Consider the following 13,260-nt stretch of genomic DNA (forward strand, 5'->3'; position numbering starts at 1 on the left):
GGATTGGCCATGCTAAATTGCCCCTTAGTGTCCAAAGATGTGTAGGCTATGTGGATTGGATATGATAAATTGCCCCTTGGTGTCTAAAGATGTGTAGATTAGGTGGATTGGCCATGTTAAATTGCCCCTTTGTGTCCAAAGATGTGTAGATTAGGGGGATTGAACATGCTAAATTGCCCCTTAGTGTCCAAAGATGTGCAGGTTAGGTGGATTGGCCATGCTAAATGTGCAGGGTTTACAGGGTGGGACAGTGGGCTTGGGTAAAATGCTTTTCCGGAGAGTCAGTGCAGATTCAATGGGCTGAATGTCTTCCTTAAGCGCTGTAGGGATTCTATGGCTCTATGCTCTCGAGGCATTAATCCAAATCCCACCACATCAGCTGGGTGTATTTAAATTCAATTAATGTATAAAATCTGGAACAAAAAATTATTCTCTTAAATAATAACCATGAAGCCATTGGCAATGGACCCACTTGGTTCACTAATGTCCTTTAGGGAAGGAAATCTGCTGTCATTACCCGGTCTGTGTCTACATGCGACTCCAGACCTAAAACAGTGTGGTTGACTTTTAACAGACCTCTGAAATGGCTGAACCATCACTCAGTTCGAGGGCAATTATGGATGGGCAACAAATGCTGGCCTTACTAGCGATGGCCACAAGGTTCTTTCTTTTGCCTTTCCTTTCATCCTTTGAGCCCTGGAAGCTGAGGCAGGTGAGAAAATCCAAGACCTGGGGAGTGTGAGTTAACTCTGTGTCTTTTTCCACAGAAGCTGCCAGACCTGCTGAGTTTTTCTGTTTCTATCTCTTTATGCGGCTTGGTTTTAAATTATTTCATAATGCTACTAATTGAGAGGATGTTGGGGACATGGGGTATGCTGGAGATAACAACAGGGTGACAGTAGGAATGCCATTGATGGAGATATAATTGAACAGGACAAAGCTGCCCATTCCATTGGCATCCCATTGACCACCTTCATCATTGACTCCCTCCACCATAGCTGCAGTATGTACCATCTACAAGTTTCATTGCAGGAACTCACAGTAGTTCTTTCAACAGCACCTTCCAAATCCAAAGCATCTACCACCTAGAAAAACACATTATCAGACAAATGAGAACACCAGCACCTGGAGGTTCCTCTCCAAGTCACTCACCATCCTGGCTAGGAAATATAACATCACTTCTCCACTGTTGCCAGGTCAACTCCCTCTCTAACAGCACTGTGGGTGTGCCCACGCCACACGGGCTGCAGCGGTTTAAGCAGGCAGCTCATCACCACCTTCTCAAGGGGCAATTAAGGATGAGCAATAAATGCTGGTCCAGCCAGCGATGCTCACATCTCCTGAAAGAATAATGTTTAAAAGCAGATATGAGTGGAATCAGTCGAGGGCAGTTCCACTCAGCTCCACAGCAGAAGGCAGGATGGTGTATTTAACTGGCTCAGAGGCTGCAGAGAGGTTGAAGGAGGTTGAAGGGAGGAGGGATAGTGCAGCAGACAATATCATTTGTTCTTGTGGACACACTGTTTTGTCACTGTGGTAGAGGCAGAAACCTAATCAGTGAGATTCAGAAAGGGAATGGTAGGAATGGATTTGGGAGGGTGATGATTCACTTGGGATCACATTGTTTGTACAGCACTGAAAGAGGCCATTCTGCCCAATTGGTCAATGCTGGCTTTTCAGCTCCACACAAAAAGCCTCTTCCTGCTTGTCATCTCACCCACTCAATATATCTTTCCATCCCTTTCATCTTCATGTTCTTATCTGGCTTCATCTAAATCCCTTGGTGCTATTCGCCTTGAGTACTCCTTGTGATATCCACTGGGTTAGTGGGGAGGGCAGTATTACAAAAAAGCATAAAATAATCAGCAGAGTAGGTGAGAGATCCCTGGCCTCAGTCAACAACATCATCATTCCATTTCTGTGAGACCTTGCACTGTGCAAACAGACATCAGTGGAAAGGGGCACTGAGAAACTGAGAACGATACATTGGAATACCAGGAAAGGCAGTAAGAAGTCTCACAACACCAGGTTAAAGACCAACAGATTTATTTGGTAGCACAAGTCATTAGCTTTCGGAGTGCTGCTCCTTTGTCAGGTAAGTGGGAGTTCTGTTCACAACAGAATATAAAGACACAAACTCAATTTACAAAATAATGGTTGGAATGCGAGTCTTTACAGGCAATCAAGTCTGAAAGGTACAGACAATGTGAGTGGAGAGAGCATTAAGCACAGATTAAAGAGATGTGTTACCAGGAAAAGGACATGGAATACCAGGAGTACAATGAAAGGAGCTTTCCTGGGAAGATATCCAGGAAAGGGGGATGGGGAACCAGGACAGAAACATTGGAATGCCAGAAATACCAGAAAAGGGACATGGAATAAAGAAACCAGGAAAGACTGGAGTACCAGGAGTACAAGGAAAGGGTGATGAAATCAAGGAATACACGGAAAAGGAAACAGGAATAGCGTTTTAGGAAAGACACTTGGGGCTACCTGGAAAATCAGGAAAGTCAGCCGGGATCCAATCCCAGGAAAGTGACATGGATACCAGGAAATGGGTATTGAAATACTATCCTAGGAATGGCACATGGGAATAACTGAAACGCCAGGAAGAGGTGTTGGAATATCTTCCCAGGAAAGGAACGTGATTATGGATTACTGGAAAACAAGGACTGAGATACAATGCTAGGAAAGAGGAACAAAGACATTTTTCTCAGTAAAGATGCATTGTTGATATAGAATCAGAGAATTTGTGTCACAAATCGGCTCACATTAACACTGCAATTAAATTGAGAATCCTCTAGTTGCCACACTCTGACGCCTGTTTGGGTTCATCTTTGTGTCATCTGCAAATTTACTAATCCTATCCTCCACATAGTCATCGAGTCATAGAGGTTTACAGCCTGGAAGCAGACCCTTCGGCCCAACTGGTCCATGCTGCCCTTTTTTTATCATCTGGTATTTATATAAATGATGGATAACAGGGGACCCACCGCAGGTGGTACATCATCTGGCACTGGATTCCAGTTACTAATGTGGAGATGCCGGTATTGGACTGGGGTAAACACAGTAAGAAGTCTCATAACACCAGGTTAAAGTCCAACAGGTTTATTTGGTAGTAAACGCCACTAGCTTTCGAGACTCTTCATCAGGTGAGTTTCCCACTCACCTGATGGAGGGGCAGAGCCCCGAAAGCTAGTGGCTTTTTTATAGACACTAAAGCAGTCTTCTGTCATAATCCTGTCTCCTACAACTGAGCCAATTTTGAATTCACTTGATCAAATTACCCTGTATTCCATGTGCGTTTACCTTTTTATAAGTCTCCCATGTGGGACCTTGTCAAAGACTTTGCTGAAATCCAGGGCTTTCTCATATCCCCCCCTTTGCTTTCCTAGTTGCTTTCTTAAGCTGCAATCTGCACTTTCTATACTTCACTAATGCCTCCACTGCTTTGCTCCTCTTCTACCCTGCTAAGAGTCTTTCTTTTCTTTCTTATCGAATCCTGAATATCTCTGGTCATCCATGGCTCTCTGGGCTTGTTACTCTTCACGTCTTTTTGGACTGTGGGAGGAAACTGGAGCACCCGGAGGAAACCCACGCAGACACGGGGAGAATGTGCAGACTCCACACAGACAGTGACCCGAGCCAGGAATCAAACCTGGGGCCCTGGCACTGTGAGGCGGCAGTGCTAACCACTGTGCCACCCTTTTGTAATCTATGCCTTGATTATGCTTTTCTCAGCATCCTACTAACATGCTCATCCATCTTCAGACATATGGACAAACATACCGAGGTTTCTTTGTTCCACAGAACTTCTGAGTGTCATGCGGAGTGTCATACTTAGAACGGAGTTGAGGAGGAACTTCTTCACTCAAAGGGTCGTGAATCTCTGGAATTCTCTGCCTGTTGAAGTGGTGGAGGCTGCCTCGCTAAATATATTTAAGTCACGGGTAGATGGGTTTCTGATAGACAGGGGAATTAAGGGTTATGGGGAGAAGGCAGGAAAATGGAACTGATCCACTTCAGATCAGCCATGATCTTATTGAATGGCGGGGCAGGCTCGAAGGTCTAGATGGCCTACTCCTGCTCCTATTTCTTATGTTCTTATGTCATGCCATTCATTGAATAGGTCTGTATCAAATTATTCCTTCCGAAGTGTATCACCTCACACTTTTCATGGTTAAGTTCTACCTGCCACTTACATAAGAACATAAGAAATAGGAGCAGGAGTAGGCCATCTAGCCCTTCGAGCCTGCCCCGCCATTCAATAAGATCATGGCTGATCTGTCGTGTCTCAGTTCCATATTCCTGCCCTCTCCCCATAACCCTTAATCCCCTCTCTTATCAAAAACCCATCAACCCGCGTCTTAAAAATATTTAGCGAGGCAGCCTCCACCACTTCAACGGGCAGAGAATTCCAGAGATTCACCACCCTTTGAGTGAAGAAGTTCTTCCTCAACTCCGTTCTAAACCGCCCCCCCCTTTATCTTGAGGCTGTGCCCCCTGTGCCCACTTATCTGCCCATTTGACCAATGGTAAAGAAGCCATTGTGAATCTTTTCCTTGAATGTCATCCTAAGGAGAGGAAACTGTGAAATACTTTCCTGGGTATTTGTATCGATGCTCCGTGTTTCACTGGGGGGGGGGGGGGGGGGTGGTTGAATGTACTCATGGTGCACTAAGGGTTAACAGCATTTGGAAGCTGTGTGTTCTGCTGTGACACTAAACAAAGTATTCACTGTATAAAAATATCAACCACACACAAGTGTAACTTGATGCAGAATTCTATTGCTAAGTAGGGTATGCATCGTCCGGTTATAACAAGGCTAAAATAAAAAGGGCTGGACGAGCAAAGATTTATGTCTTAAGCAACCATCGTTAAAGGAGACACATGCCTCAGATGGTAGACATTGCAAAGTCATAATGCCCTGAGTGTTAGGTTCACATCAAAACAGATGATTCACCCACAACCTGAACTCCTCTGCTGATGCTTCAGAATGGAATATGCTTGCATCTGAGACAAGGGAAATCTGATAAAGTTTGAAACCTGTGGCATTGTCTGTTTATGTGTAGAACCCAAAGGTGAGGATACCCGTCGAGACAGCACAGAGCGCTGACGTGACAGATTAACCAAAGCTTAACCGGCCATCCCATAATATTGTGCAAGGAGTTCTCTAAATGCCACCGTGTTGCCCCACCGTAGCTCAGTGGCAGTGATTTCACCTCAAACAGATCATGTGTTCAGATCAGGTCCCAGAGGCCTGAGCTCATAATCCAGGCTGGGACTTCAGGTGCAGTACAGAGGGAGTGCTGCACTGTCAGAGGAATGGAATGTTAAAATGAGGCCTTGCCTGCACTCTCAGATTGGATGTAAAAGATCCCCTGGTCATAATTCGAAACAAGAGGAGGGGAGTTTTCCCCAATTCCTGGCAAATATTTACTCAAACATCATCACACAAACAGATGATCTCATTGCTGTTTCTGGGATCCATCTGTGCAATTTGACTGCCATGTTCTCTACATTTCAGCAAAGTTAAAGTTTATTTATTAGTCATAAGTAAGCTTACATTAACATTTTAATGAAGTTACTGTGAAAATCCCCTAGTTGCCACCCTCTGGTCCCTGTTTGGGTTACACTGAGGGAGAATTTAGCACGGCCAATGCACCCTAACCAGCACGTCTCTCGGACTGTGGGAGGAAACTGGATCATCTGGAGGAAACCCACACAGATAAGGGAATGACGTGCAAACTCCACACAGGCAGCGACGCAAGCACTTTGGATTCTACACTTCAAACATATTTCACTGACAAGCTTTGGGGCAAATCCTGAAAGGTGCTCTATAAATGCAATATTTTGTTTTTCCAATTATCCGGAAACTTGTGGCGTCTAAAGTTTATTTATCAGTCACAAGTATGCTTACATTAACACTGCAATGAAGGTACTGTGAAAATCCCCTAGTTGCCACACTCCGGCACCTGTTTAGAACAGAGAACATTACAGCGCTGTACAGGCCCTTCGGCCCTCGATATTGCGCCGACCAGTGGAACCAATCTAATGACCCTCTAACCTAAACTATTCCAATATTATCCATACGCCTATCCACTGACCATTTGAATGCCCTTAAAGTCGGCGAGTCCACAACTGCTGCAGGCAGGGCATTCCACACCCTTACTACCCTCTGAGTAAAGAATCTACCTCTGACATCCGTCCTATAATTACCACCCCTTAATTTAAAGCTATGCCCCCTTGTGTTAGCCATCACCATCCGAGGAAAAAGGCTCTCACTGTCCATCCTATCCAATCCTTTGATCATCTTGTATGTGTGGGTACACTGAGGAAGAATTTAGCAATGCACCTAACCTGCAAACCTTTGGACTGCGGGAGGAAACCAGAGCACCCGGAGGAAACCCATGCAGACACAGGGAGAATGTGCAAACTCTACACAGGCAGTGACCAAAGCGGGGAATCGAACCTGGGTTCCTGGTGCTGTGAGGCAGCAGTGCTAACCACTGTGCCACCGTGCCGTCCCGTCTATAGTTTCCTGTTGTTTTCTCCACTGCAATGTCTCGGCCAGTCAGGGTGGACTTGCCAACCAATCAGCACCCTTTTCTCCTGAAATGTAAACTGTGATTGTTTGAAATTTGTCATTCCTGTGTTTGTCCTGGTGAGGGTAAGACGTAGCGATTTGGAAACGCTCCTCTCCTTTCAGCAACGTACAACATTTTCTTTCTCGGAACTCTTCAAAGAGGGAATGTGAGCATCGGAGCAAATGGAGCAGTGAGGATATTACCCATTTATAGAGAGACATTTCCAGTCAAGCTGCAGAGGGAAGGTAGAAGATTTCAGCGATGACTGAGCTGTAGTTCAGGTGCTTGTAATGTGAGAGTGACTTAGGAAAGGATAGTGACATTGACTGGAACACTTGCAGATGTGACTCTGCATAAAGCGCCTTACTGTAACTGGTTTAAGGTAATAAATCATACATCTTCCCAGAAGACTGAGCTGAATAAACATGTGGCTGGAATATTTGAGCAGAGCTGCAGTCGTTTGTTACAGTCCTGCTGTTTGTCACCCACCTGACAGCGGAGAATAAAGGCTGCGAGCTCGCAGTCCCTAATTCCCAGCAACAACCTGTCAGATAATAACAGCCAGGCCACAGCTGGGGCATTGCCAACAGCAGCCTGAGGATCCTGCCAACTATTCCACGCAAAAAAATATTGTGTGATAGAATCATTAAAATGGCCAGTTTCTCCAATCCTGGTTGAGACATGTCGCAGGCTCTAAGCAGTTGTCTACAGTGTTGGCACAATGTGTGTGTGGAGAGCTGGCTGATACAGAGGGGTCGGAGTGCTGGAGAACATTGCTGATGTTTTCTCATTCTCTTCTCTATTGACTGCCAGAAAGGGCAGAAAAATCCCTTGTTAACACCGGTGTGTCGGTGCACTGTATTTACAGGAACTGAGTGTATTGGGGGATGGGGGCGGGGGGTCACACATTAGCTGAGACAAAGCCCCAAGGTGGCAAGATTGGCCAGGAATGACAAGGGCCATTCAGCCCATATTTAATTGAGCCACTCAGGACAATACCATGGCCTCCTCATTGTAGAATCCAATTGGTTCTTAAATGGTTTCAGAGTTTTGTTACAAATGCAAGGTTTTACAAGACGGTAGCTTTTATGTTTTTCAATTTAATTTAGGATAAAATAAAAGGGATCACGCACCCTGTTCTGAAATCTGCCTAACAACAAGTCTGTGTGCCATGACTGTTGAAGATTAAAAGGAAGTTCAAGTCATTTTCCTTGAAGAAGGTGGAGACAGTGACAGCAGCATCTTTGTTTACAGTGGTTAGACTAGTCGCAGTATTACAGAAAAGCATAAAATAATCAGCAGAGTAGGTGAGAGATCCCTGGCCTCAGTCAACATCATCATCATTCCATTTCTGTGAGACCTTGCACTGTGCAAACAGACATCAGTGGAAAGGGGCACTGAGAAACTGAGAACGATACATTGGAATACCAGGAAAGGCAGTAAGAAGTCTCACAACACCAGGTTAAAGTCCAACAGATTTATTTGGTAGCACAAGTCACTAGCTTTCGGAGCGCTGCTCCCCCATCAGGTAAGTGGGAGTTCTGTTCACAAACAGGGAATATAAAGACACAAACTCAGTTTACAAAATAAGATTACCCAACCCTCTCAGACCTGTGGCTATTCTCCACTGCCATCATTTGTGTCTTGGTGACCAGAACTGGACCCTGACCAGGGCTCTGTATAGTTTAGGTGTATCTTCCTCTAATCTGTGTTTCTACTCTTTGAAACATGTTTAACATTTCAGTATTTCTATTAAGACCTGGTGATCTGTTAATTTCATTTGGTGCTATTTCAACATTATCCAAGTTGTTGTCTGGTTTAACTTACGTTTTACTGTATATCCACATTAAATTTCATCTTCTGTTTCTTGTACATATGGTTACACAGGCACGCATGTGCACAAAAAGATTCACATGTTTAATAGATGCATGGGCAAACATGTGCAGACACAAACTTTTGTGACTGACTCAAAGGGAAAAAAGACCTTCCCTTTCTCAAACTCAAGATCCCCAAATCAGGACATAACAGCATTTTTGAAGAATACCCACTGTTGTAATGTAGGAACACAGCAAGCCCCACAATTAGCAACATGATAATAAGCAGGTAATAGATTTCATTGACAGATAAAGATTTGTCACATCAGTAAGAGAAGGCAGATGGGACATTGCTTTAATATCTTATCTGATAGCTTTGTACCTCCAACACTCCCTCAATGCTAGCAGAAGTGTCAGCGCACATTACAGAGTGGGACTTGAACCCACAACCTTCTGACTCAACGGTGAGAGAGCTACTCACTGAGACACAGCTGAATCCAACCAAGCAAAGTGAAGCCCTGAGGGAATTTAGCAGGTTTGGTGAAAGTGTTAGCGTGGTAAGGATGTTGAAAATTTCCCCGCAACAGGACATTGAGATGGTGTGACACACACACACACCATCATTTCAAATAACTGTGTCCGATGCTCTGGTGTCAGTTGTCACCTGACATGATGTAAATTCCCTCCACTCAAATTCAGTGCCAAGTCACGAAGATATATTTCCAAGTCTAATCCACAGCAAGTCAGTTAATGTGGGCGACTTGCCAGTGGAATACCAATGTAAAACGGAAAGCATGGTAATGACTTTGCATGTGTCTAGACTCTCTGACCTTGCTTTGATGTACTCCTTGACTAGAGTAATAAACTTCGCTATAAACAACAAGGAGCAGCTGGAGTCCTCTGCCAGCATCTTCTCCTTAACCTACAATTGACACGTCCCTATGTCATGTGTTGGATACAAGGGTAGACTCTATTCAATCATAGAATCATGGAATCCCTTCAGTACAAAAGGAGGCCATTCGGCCTATTGAGCTCGCACCGACAGCAATCCCACCTCTAACCTCACGTATTCACCCAACAAATCCCACCCCTCCGATATGAAGGGGCAATTTGGCATGACTGGTCAACCTAACCTGCACATCATTGGAGAGTGGGAGGAAACCCACGCAGGCATGGGGAGAATGTGTAAACTCCACACTGACTGTGACCTGAGGCCGGAATTGAACCTGGATTCCTGGCACAGTGAGACAGCAGCGCTAACCACTGTGCCACCGTGCCACCTCACGATGGATTAAACTCACTCATTGACAACGTGGCAACTCTTCATGTGGATTAATGGGTTCCATTAGTAGTTTAGTAATAACATCAAACTATACCTCTGACCTGTTAACTCACCACCCAATGTATGATCAGTAAATAAAACCATAGCAAAGTTACAGCACAGAAGGAAGCCATTCAGCCCATCTTTCCATGCCAGCCCGAGGACACCCAGCCCGTAGCACTGTTGCTTACAGCACTTAACCTGCAGGTCCAGGTACTTTTTAAAAAAGTTTAGTGTCTCTGCCTCCACCACAAACTCAGGCAGCAGATTCCAGACACGCGCCATCCTCTGTGTAAAAAACTTCTTCCTTAAGTCCCCTCCACACCTACTGTCACTTATATTGAATTTATGTCCCTTGATTCTAGAATTTTCCACCAAGAGAAACAGTTTTATCCTATTCTTTATCTCTCACCATTATAATTTTGTACACCTCTATCAAATCACCCCTCAGTCTCTTTTCTTCCAAGGAAAATAACTCCGACCTATCCAATCCTCCTCGTAGCTACACTGTACTAACCTTGACAACATTCTTGTAAACCTCGTCTGCTCTGTCTCCAGAACAATTACATCCTTCCTATAATGTGGTGACCAGAACTGCACACTACACTCCAGCTGTGGCCTCACCAGTGTTTTACATAATTCTAACATTATATTCTTACCTTTATATTCTATATCTCTGCCAATGGAGGAGAGCATTCCAAATGCTTTCTTTACAACTGTATCTACTTGAACTGTTATCTTTAGGGACCTGCGTACTTGTAGCCGGGATCTTTCACTTCACCGACCCTTCTTAGTATATTCCCATTTATCGTGTATTCCCTATAACTGTTTGACCTCCCTAAATGCATTACCTCACACTTCTCTATATTAAAATCCATTTGCCACTTTACCTCCCACTCCATCAACCAATCAATATCATTTTGTGAAATATAGCTATCATCTATACTATCCATTACTCAGCTAATCTTTGCGTTATCTGCAAATTTTCCAATCGCAATCCCATGTTCATGTCCAAATCATTAAAGTATAACACAAATCAGGATCCAGGGTGAGGTAGCCAATTGGATACAAAGTTGGCTTGACAACAGAGGACAGAGGGCAGCTGTTGAGAGTTGTTTTTCCAACTGGAGTCCTGTGACCAGCAGTGTGCCTCAGGGATTGGTGCTGAGTCCACTATTATTTGCCAATTACATTAATGATTTGGATGAGAATTTAGGAGACATGGTTAGTAAGTTGGCAGATGACACCAAGATTGGTGGCAGAGTGGATAGTGAAGAAGGTTATCTAGGATCGCAATGGCATCTTGATCTATTGCCTACAGCAGTAGTGGACTCGCCAACGTTAAGGGCATTTAAATGATCATTGGATAAAGATATGGATGATATTGGAATAGTGTAGGTTAGATGGGCTTTAGATTGGTTTCACAGGTTGGCGCAACACTGGGGGCCGAAGGGCCTGTACTGTGCTGTAATGTTCTATGATCTATGTCATTGGGCCAGTGGGCTGATGAATGGCAGATGGAAGTTAATTTAGATAAATGTGAGGTGATGCATTTTGATAGATCGAACTTGGGCAGCACTTACTCAGTTAATGGTAGGGATTTTGGGAGAGCTACAGAACAAAGAGATCAAGGGATGTAGGTTCATAGCTCCGAAAGTGGAGTCACAGGTGGACAGAGTGGTGAAAAGGCATTCGGCATGCTTGGTTTCATCTGTCAGAACATTGAATGCAGGAGTTGGGATATCTTGTTGAAGTTGTACAAAACATTGGTAAGGCCACACTTGAATATTGAGTACAGTTCTAGTCACCCTATTATAGAAATAGAGATATTATTAAACTAGAAAGAGTGCAAAAAGAGTTAATGGGATGCTACCCAGACTTGATGGTATGGTTTGAGTTATAAGGAGAGGCTGGATAGACTGCGACTTTTTTCCTGAAACAAGGAGACTTAGGGATGTTCTTATAAAGGTTTATAAAATAATGAGGAGTATGGATAAGGAATCTGTCAACTTCTTTTCCAGAAGGCAGGGGAGTCTGAAACAAGAGGGCATAGGTTTAAGGTGAGAAGGGAGAGATACAAAAGGGTCCAGAGGGGCAATTTTTTCGTACAGAAGATGGTGCCTGTCTGTAATGAGCTATCAGATGTAGTAGTGGAGGCAAATGCAATTTTGTCTTTTAAAAAGCATTTAGACAGTTCCATGGGTAAGATGGGTATGGAGGGATATGGGCTAAATGTGGGCAAGTGGGGTTAGCTTAGTGGTAAAACCTGAGTGACTCGGACAAGTTGGACTGAAGGGCCTGTTTCCATGCTGTAAACTTTTATGACTCTAAACAGCAAGGGTCTCAACACTGAACCCTGTGGAACACCACTGGAATCAACTTTCCATTCACTATTACCCTTTATCTCATGCTCCAAAGCTGACTTTTGATCCAGTTTGTCACATTGTATCCCATTTACTTTTTTGACCAATCTGCCGTGTGGAACCTTGTCAAACGCCTTGTTAAAATCCACGTGCACAACATCCATTGTACCATCTTCATCAATCCTCCTTGTCACTGCCTCAAGAATTCAATCAGTGTGTGAGGCAAGATCTTCCTTTAACAAATCCACGCTGACCATCCCTGACTAGTCCATGTCTTTCTAAGTGAGAGTTAATCTGATCTCTCAGGCTTGATTATACTAATTTACTCACCATTGATGTAAGACTAACTGGCCTATAACAGTTTGGCATTTCCTTCGATCCCTTTGGAGGTTCCAAGACCGTGAAAGGTTGTTACCTCCAGGCTTGACTAAGCCAAGACTCTCCTGGCTAACCTCCGACCTTACATAAACCAGCCATTGAAAACTCTTCTTCATTTGTGTCAAATTCCATCCACCCACTCACTGATCTACACTTCCAACAACATTGGGAATTTAAAATTCTCATCTGTGCTTTCAAATCCCACCCTGGTGTTGCAGATCTGTGGCTTGGAGTCTCCAGCCACCCTGGCTCTGAAACTGGAAAATCCCACCCCTGGTCAACAGACCTTACCGTGGCCCGCCTCTCACCCGCTCCGATTCCCATGGCAGACGGGACAGTAAAATTCACCCCTGTGTCTCTGTAACTTCCTCCAGTCTACCTGGACACTGCATTCCTCCACTTTTGGCCTCTTGTACACCCCTGATTTTAACAGCACAGTTGGTGGCTTAATGGGTAGTACTGTCTCTATCAGAACACTGCATAGATTCAATCAGACACCATGACTTGAATGAAGTGATTTAGTTTGACACTCCAGAGGGAGAGTATGTTTCAGATTGAACTTTAACCCAATCAGTTTTCTGAGATGGAAAGATTCCAAAGCACTATTTTAAAGAAGAGTGGGAGAGTTTGTCACAGTGTCCTGGTCAATATTTACCCCTCAATTTTTATTTATTATTTAACGGGCTGTAGGTGTGCCTCGCTAGGTCAGCAATCATTGCCCATTCCTAGTTGCCCTTGAGAAGGTGGCAGTGGGCCTCCATCTTGAACCATTGGGTGTAGATACACCCACAGTGCTA

Source organism: Carcharhinus amblyrhynchos, chromosome 4 (genome assembly GCF_965287045.1).
Source record: "Carcharhinus amblyrhynchos chromosome 4, sCarAmb.v2.hapA, whole genome shotgun sequence".
Lineage (NCBI taxonomy): Eukaryota > Metazoa > Chordata > Chondrichthyes > Carcharhiniformes > Carcharhinidae > Carcharhinus > Carcharhinus amblyrhynchos.